This window comes from Capra hircus, chromosome 17 (assembly GCF_001704415.2).
Source record: "Capra hircus breed San Clemente chromosome 17, ASM170441v1, whole genome shotgun sequence".
NCBI lineage: Eukaryota > Metazoa > Chordata > Mammalia > Artiodactyla > Bovidae > Capra > Capra hircus.
This window is the reverse complement of record NC_030824.1, coordinates 52,119,573-52,125,569: the sequence shown is the minus strand read 5'-3', so window position 1 is coordinate 52,125,569 and position 5,997 is coordinate 52,119,573. Positions and strand designations below refer to the sequence as shown.

The 5,997-nt window shown below is 43.5% G+C and overlaps 1 non-coding gene across 1 annotated transcript; it reads left to right on the top strand.

Moving 5' to 3' along the window:
* TRNAE-UUC lies at positions 4,734 to 4,805 on the top strand. Its single transcript has one exon. It is a non-coding gene; the product is annotated as a tRNA-Glu (tRNA).

Sequence of the window (5,997 nt, the reverse complement as noted above, 5' to 3'; positions counted from 1 at the left end):
GTCTCTTCTTTTTTCCCTCTTTTCTTACCCCTACTCCTTCTTTCTTTGTTACCTAGACCGTTTCATGAAAGGGGGACGATAACACTGTTGCAGTGGCTGACTTTCCAAGGTTTACTGCTTTGCTTGCTTCAGATATTCTTCCACATTATTCTCTTCTTAGAGCTATGTCTGATGTTTAAATGGAATCACAAACAAGTGAAAAAATACATGGGAATCCACTTTATTTTTTTGCCATCCTCTCTTAAAAGGTGTAATATAGACTAGTAGTTTTCACTTTATTACATAACGTGTATTTATGGAGTACTTATGTGCCAGGCCCTGGGCTAGTTGCTCGAGACACAGCAGTGCACAGGGGCCCTGTGGATGAGAGCCTGGTCAGACATCAAAGGTGTCGGAGGCCCAGTGCAGTCTGTTTTCAGTAAGGCTGTTTGGAGAAGTACATCTGGCTTCACAGAAGAGTGTGGATTAAGACTTCTGGTTAAATAAATTACCAGCCACAAAAAAGAATGAAATAATGCCAGTTTCAGCAAGTGGGTCTCTGGACCCAGAGATGATCTTACTAAGTGCAGCAAGTCAGACTAAGACAGGTATCATATGGTATTACTTTTATGTTGAACCTAAAAAAATTATACAAATGAACTTATTTACAAAACAGAAATGGGTTCATAGAAAACAATCTATGGTTTACAAAAAGGGAAAGGGGTTGCGGGGGTGGGGAGGGATAAATTTGAAGTGTGGGATTAACAGATACACATTACTATATAAAGATAAATAACAAAGACCTACTGTATAGAACAGGGAACTATATTCAATATCTTATAATAACTCATTATGGAAAATAATTTGAAAAAGAAACACATATGTATATCTAAATCACTTGCTGTACGGTAACTAAATCACTCTGCCGTACACCTGAAACATTGTAACTCAACTATACTTCAAAAAAAAAAAAAACTCAATTCACATTTCCCTAAATTACCATTAACGAGGAGAAACCTTTGCTTCCTGAAGTTCTAGCATAGATTAACAAGAAATTATTAATCATTAGTTTAAATGATTTAAAATCATTTACACTTCCTCTCATTTAGACAAACTTTCCTCTGTTGGAAAAACTGGGCCATGGCGACTGCCGGTTACTCATCACAGCCCTGAGACGGGCATTAAAAGCTGCTCTAAACTCCGAAGAGTTCCCCTTACTGGGAAGTTGGTGGTAATAGTTCTCTAACAGGCTTTCTTAATAAATGATAAAAATAACCTTTGAGATACTTAAATCATTTGGCTGCCAAGGGCATTTAATCAGGCCCATTGCCAAATGCTAATTAATGATACAAGTGGAGGATTTCATTTAAATTTGTTATACTAATATGTGGAAATATAAATAGAAACTGCCGATGGAGAGAAACTTGTCAAACGTGGAATGTGTCAGGTGACAGAGCAAACACCAAACTTTAAAATAATAGACCTGCTGTGTTACAGGAGGTAATTGATGTAGAAATCTTGCAATGAAGATAATTTATTTGTAAAAAGCCTTTTGTAATTTAAAGTACTCAGAGTGCTGAAAAATATAAAAAATCATCAGGATTGTTGTAGGCTAATACTTATTGAATAGGATGAATTCAACTCAGTTGTGAGGGAGGTAGCTTATGGTGAGGTGTGTGATATAAAGGCTGTCTCTTTCGTTGATGGTATTTTCTTTTCCAGTGTTTATGTGTCCAGTTGGTGTTAGTCCTGAGTTTATTTCCAGCACCAGCTGTGCTGATGTCGTGTTTTAGATCTTTCTGATTTGCAAAGAAAGTTTATGGTAGGGCTGTGGTATCCCTGATGGCTAATGGCTAACATGATTTCTTCCATGCTCAGCGGAGTGATGTTATACTGCTCAGCCCAGATATGTCTGGGTATTTATCAACATGGTTTCCACTGGAAAGCCTCATGGTTTTGCTTTTGGGCACTTACGCTCCTGACATGTCCCAAAGGCTTTATTGTGGATTAAAACAAGTGGAGTAGCTAAACACGGAAGATCCACCTAAAGTTAAGAAGGCAGAGAGGACTACATGCTGGTCTATTCTTGCTGCTACTGCTAAGTCGCTTCAGTCGTGTCCGACTCTGTGCAAACCCATAGATAGCAGCCCACCAGGCTCTGCCATCCCTGGGATTCTCCAGGCGAGAGTGCTGGAGTGGGTTGCCATTGCCTTCTCCAATGCATGAAAGTGAAAAGTGAAAGTGAAGTCCTTCAGTTGTGTCCGACTCTTAGTGACCCCATGGACTGCAGCCTACCAGCCTCCTCTGTCCATGGGATTTTCCAGGCAAGGGTACTGGAGTGGGTTACCATTGCCTTCTCCATTCTTGCTGGATGAGAGCAAAAATGAGAAGGTCTATAGATATGTATTTTTTTTCTCGTGTTAGTGGAAAGATTGGATTTACAGATCTCTAGACGTAAGTCTGGCAACCAACCACTTAATTTAACGAAATGAGCAGTTCTGGTTAGAGAAACCAGTGCTCTCAGTCAAGTCGCTGTGCGTAAGGGTTAGTTTGAGTGAGGACGAGCTGAAAGCAGCTTTCACAGTGAGCAGCAGTGCAGGATTTGATCTGCTCTGTTCAGGTTGCTTCTGAGACTTCCTCATTTAGTGCCCTTGTTTATGCTAATTTCCCTGCCGGGAGGGAGCCTTCTTCCACTCATTCCTCTCTTTACATCCCCCCAATACATTCAGCTCAAATTCCACTTCCACTGGAAAAACCTTGGAGCACTCCATCTAGAACTGATGTCTTATTCAGCTGAAGAAAGAAACAGAATGCATTTAAAATCCACCAGATAAGCGTCGCGTATTGCCTAGAATCATGTGACTGACACTCATGGTATATTATCTTTTTTATAATCAGTTGCCTAACTCTTCAAAATTAGATTTCACATTCATGGAAGGCAGGGATAACACCTTTGCGTTTCCCACATCTTTGCACAGCGCTTCGCTTAGGAGAGTGAAACAGTAACTGTTTATTGATGAACCAATGAGTGAACCCAGATTAAACTCAAACGGCCAATGTCATCAATTGACTGGTGACTACAGCGTGTCATTCTCACTATGAAGGCCAGCTGCCCTGTTCCTCCACCTCTCACGGTGGCTCTAATGCCAGAAAGGGGCCTGGATGCATCTCATTAAGTGAAACATTAACTTTTACCACACGTCCAAATGGTATAAACATCTGGGAATGCTCAAGATAGACACATTCAAATCTGCATTGCCAAATGACTACAAAATGCCTGACAAGGCTTTTCAGTGTTACTTTTTGCTTACAGAAGATCTCAGTCAACATTTGGATGCTTGTAAGCACAGGGTGATGTAACTCCCTCGGCATTCCAAGGAGACGGTACTTTAAACCACGCTTGTCAAGACCTGGCATCTTCTGTCTGGAACCCTAGGGTCATGAAATAGACCTTCCAGACCCTTTCCCTTTACTGAGGTGGATAGTGCGGCTTACAGAGTCTAAAAGGCTTGCTCACGGTCACTCAGCTTGTTGTTGACCTAGCAAATTCACAGAGTGACTGCATTCTCTCTGCCACCCGTCTGAATAATGTATAATTCACAGATGGCTGTGCTATTTGACCGTCAGGTATAGACCAAACCTTTCATTTTTCTGTGCTTTTATATGCTCTCTGTATCATATTGAGCTCTTTTGATCTTCATATATCAAAATTTTGGGAATCTCCGTCAAGTAGACTATTACGCAGACGGGGAGGCAGCATCAGGTGTGTTAGGAGAGTTTGAGATCAGCAGTGAACAAACCCGTGTAGAAATGATCGTTACCTACGGCTCTCTGAGCTTTTACTTTGGCATTTAGTCCTGGAAAAGAAAAAAGCCTTCATTTCTCTCTGTTCTTGCTTGGCTGGTCCCCCTTGGGACCAATAACTAGCATTTATGATGAAGATTGTTACTGCGACGCCTTACCCATCTGTAGATGCAGAGCAAAGTGTGGGGAGGGCAAGGACCTGGGGTTCCTGCCCCTGTCCCTCCTCTGCTCTGCGGGGCATGGAGCGGTCCCACAGAGACCTTTCCAGGTGTGTGGGGCTCCCAAGAGAAGCCTGGCATGTGCTGACAACTGAATTTTCAGTTTTAGAAATTAAGCTTTCCTTGCTTTCTGTGATGATCCCTTACACGCAGCCCTCTGCACCATCTGGGGGAGCACTCCACTGGGTTTTGAATGGTGGCAGCTGTGAAGTCACTGATACTTAAGTCAAGTCCTGTCTTTTGATTCTTCTAACGATGCCCATCTTTAGGTTTCTGTGTGGCATTGAAATCCCCACAGAAATGCAGAGTGGCTCTCTCCCTGTTTCTTAGCTTCACTTTATGATTTGGGCACACCAAATAATAATACAATAAATGTTATGTGCTTGAATCATCTTGAAAACACCCCCTGCCCTGGTCCATGGAAAAACTGTCTTCCATGAAAGCAGTCCCTGGTGTCAAAATATTTGGGGACTGCTGCTTTGAATCGTTTTACAGAAATTGAAACCCCCACCAAGTGGAAGAAGTAACTGTGCACTGCCTATAAGCATGTAGACCCCAGACGGGTTGGAACCAGAAGTTTGACGATGCTGACTCCCGATTACCTCATCACCAACCCATCAGAAGAAGGTCCATGAACTGATCACATACCCCCACAGCTCCCTCCCTCATCCAGTCTGGGTAACCTGGGTGTGCAGTCACAAAATGTCTCTTAAGAAAACAGTTCCTAGAAGCTCCCTGGTGGCCTAGTGGTTAGGATTTGGTACTTTCACTGCTGTGGCCCAGGTTCAATCCCTGGCCAGGGAACAGATCCTACAAGTTGTGTGGCATGGCCAACATTCAGAAAGAAAGAGAGAAAGGAAGGAAAAGAAAGGAAGGGAAGAAGGGAGGAAGGAAAGAAATAGGGAAGAAAGAAGAAAGGAGGAGAGAAGGGAGGACGGAAGGAAGAAAGAGAGTTTCCTTCAGACCATAGCCCTAATTGCTCCTGTGTTGGGGACAGTGTGAAGTTGTATGTGAGAATCCAGACAGGTCCCATGATCACCCTCTCTGTGTTTCTTCCTCCTCTTCCCCAGCCCCCTCCCAAAGTCCCCTACAACAAAAAATAGCATTTCTTCCTCTCCTTCAGCAAAACACCAAAGGGATCCTGTGTATCAACTCGTGCAGATGGTTGTGGGAAAGGGCCACAGTGGTGCACAGCAAGGCCAGTCTACTGACAGCAGGTGGTGGTGAGGAAAGGTGCAGCGTTTCGTGCAGGGCACCAAGCAAGGGGTCCGGAGCAGGAGCAGCTAGTACTCGAGACCTGAAAACTCCTGGAAGGCTTTCAGAGAAAGGTTTTTAAAGACTGGATGAGGGAGGGCAGCGGTGGGGTGTGTGATCAGCTCATGGACATTCTTCTGATGGGTTGGCAGTGACGTAATCAGGAGTCAACATCATCCAACTTCTGGTTCCAACCCGTCTGGGGTCTGCATGCTTGTAGGCACTGCACAGTTACTTCTTCCACTTGGTGGGGGTTTCAATTTCTGTAAAATGGTTCATGGCAGTGGTCCTCAACCTTTTTGGCACCAGGGACTAGTTGGGTGGAAGACAAGTTTTCCACAGGCGGGGAGTGGGGAATGGTTTCAGGATGATTCAGCACGTTGCATGTACTGTGTACTTTCTGTTATGATTACATCAGCTCCACCTCAGATCATGAGGCATTAGATCCTGAAGTTGGGGACCCCTAGGTCAAAGGATTTGGCTCAGAATATTATCTATAACCCTTGAAGACTTATTAAAGGTCCTTGACTTTGTTGCATGGCTGAACTATAATTATTTTGTCTTTCTTCTTTTTCTTTCTTTCTGCATTTTCTCACTTCTCTGATTAAATTTACTCTTTGGAACTTGGGGAAGGCCTGGGAGGCTAAAGTTTTCCTACAGACAAGAGGCAACTGAAGGACATGGCAGGGAGTCTGTTCCCAGGAGGCTCCCTCAGTCCTGCTCAGTTACAACAGGTCCTGCT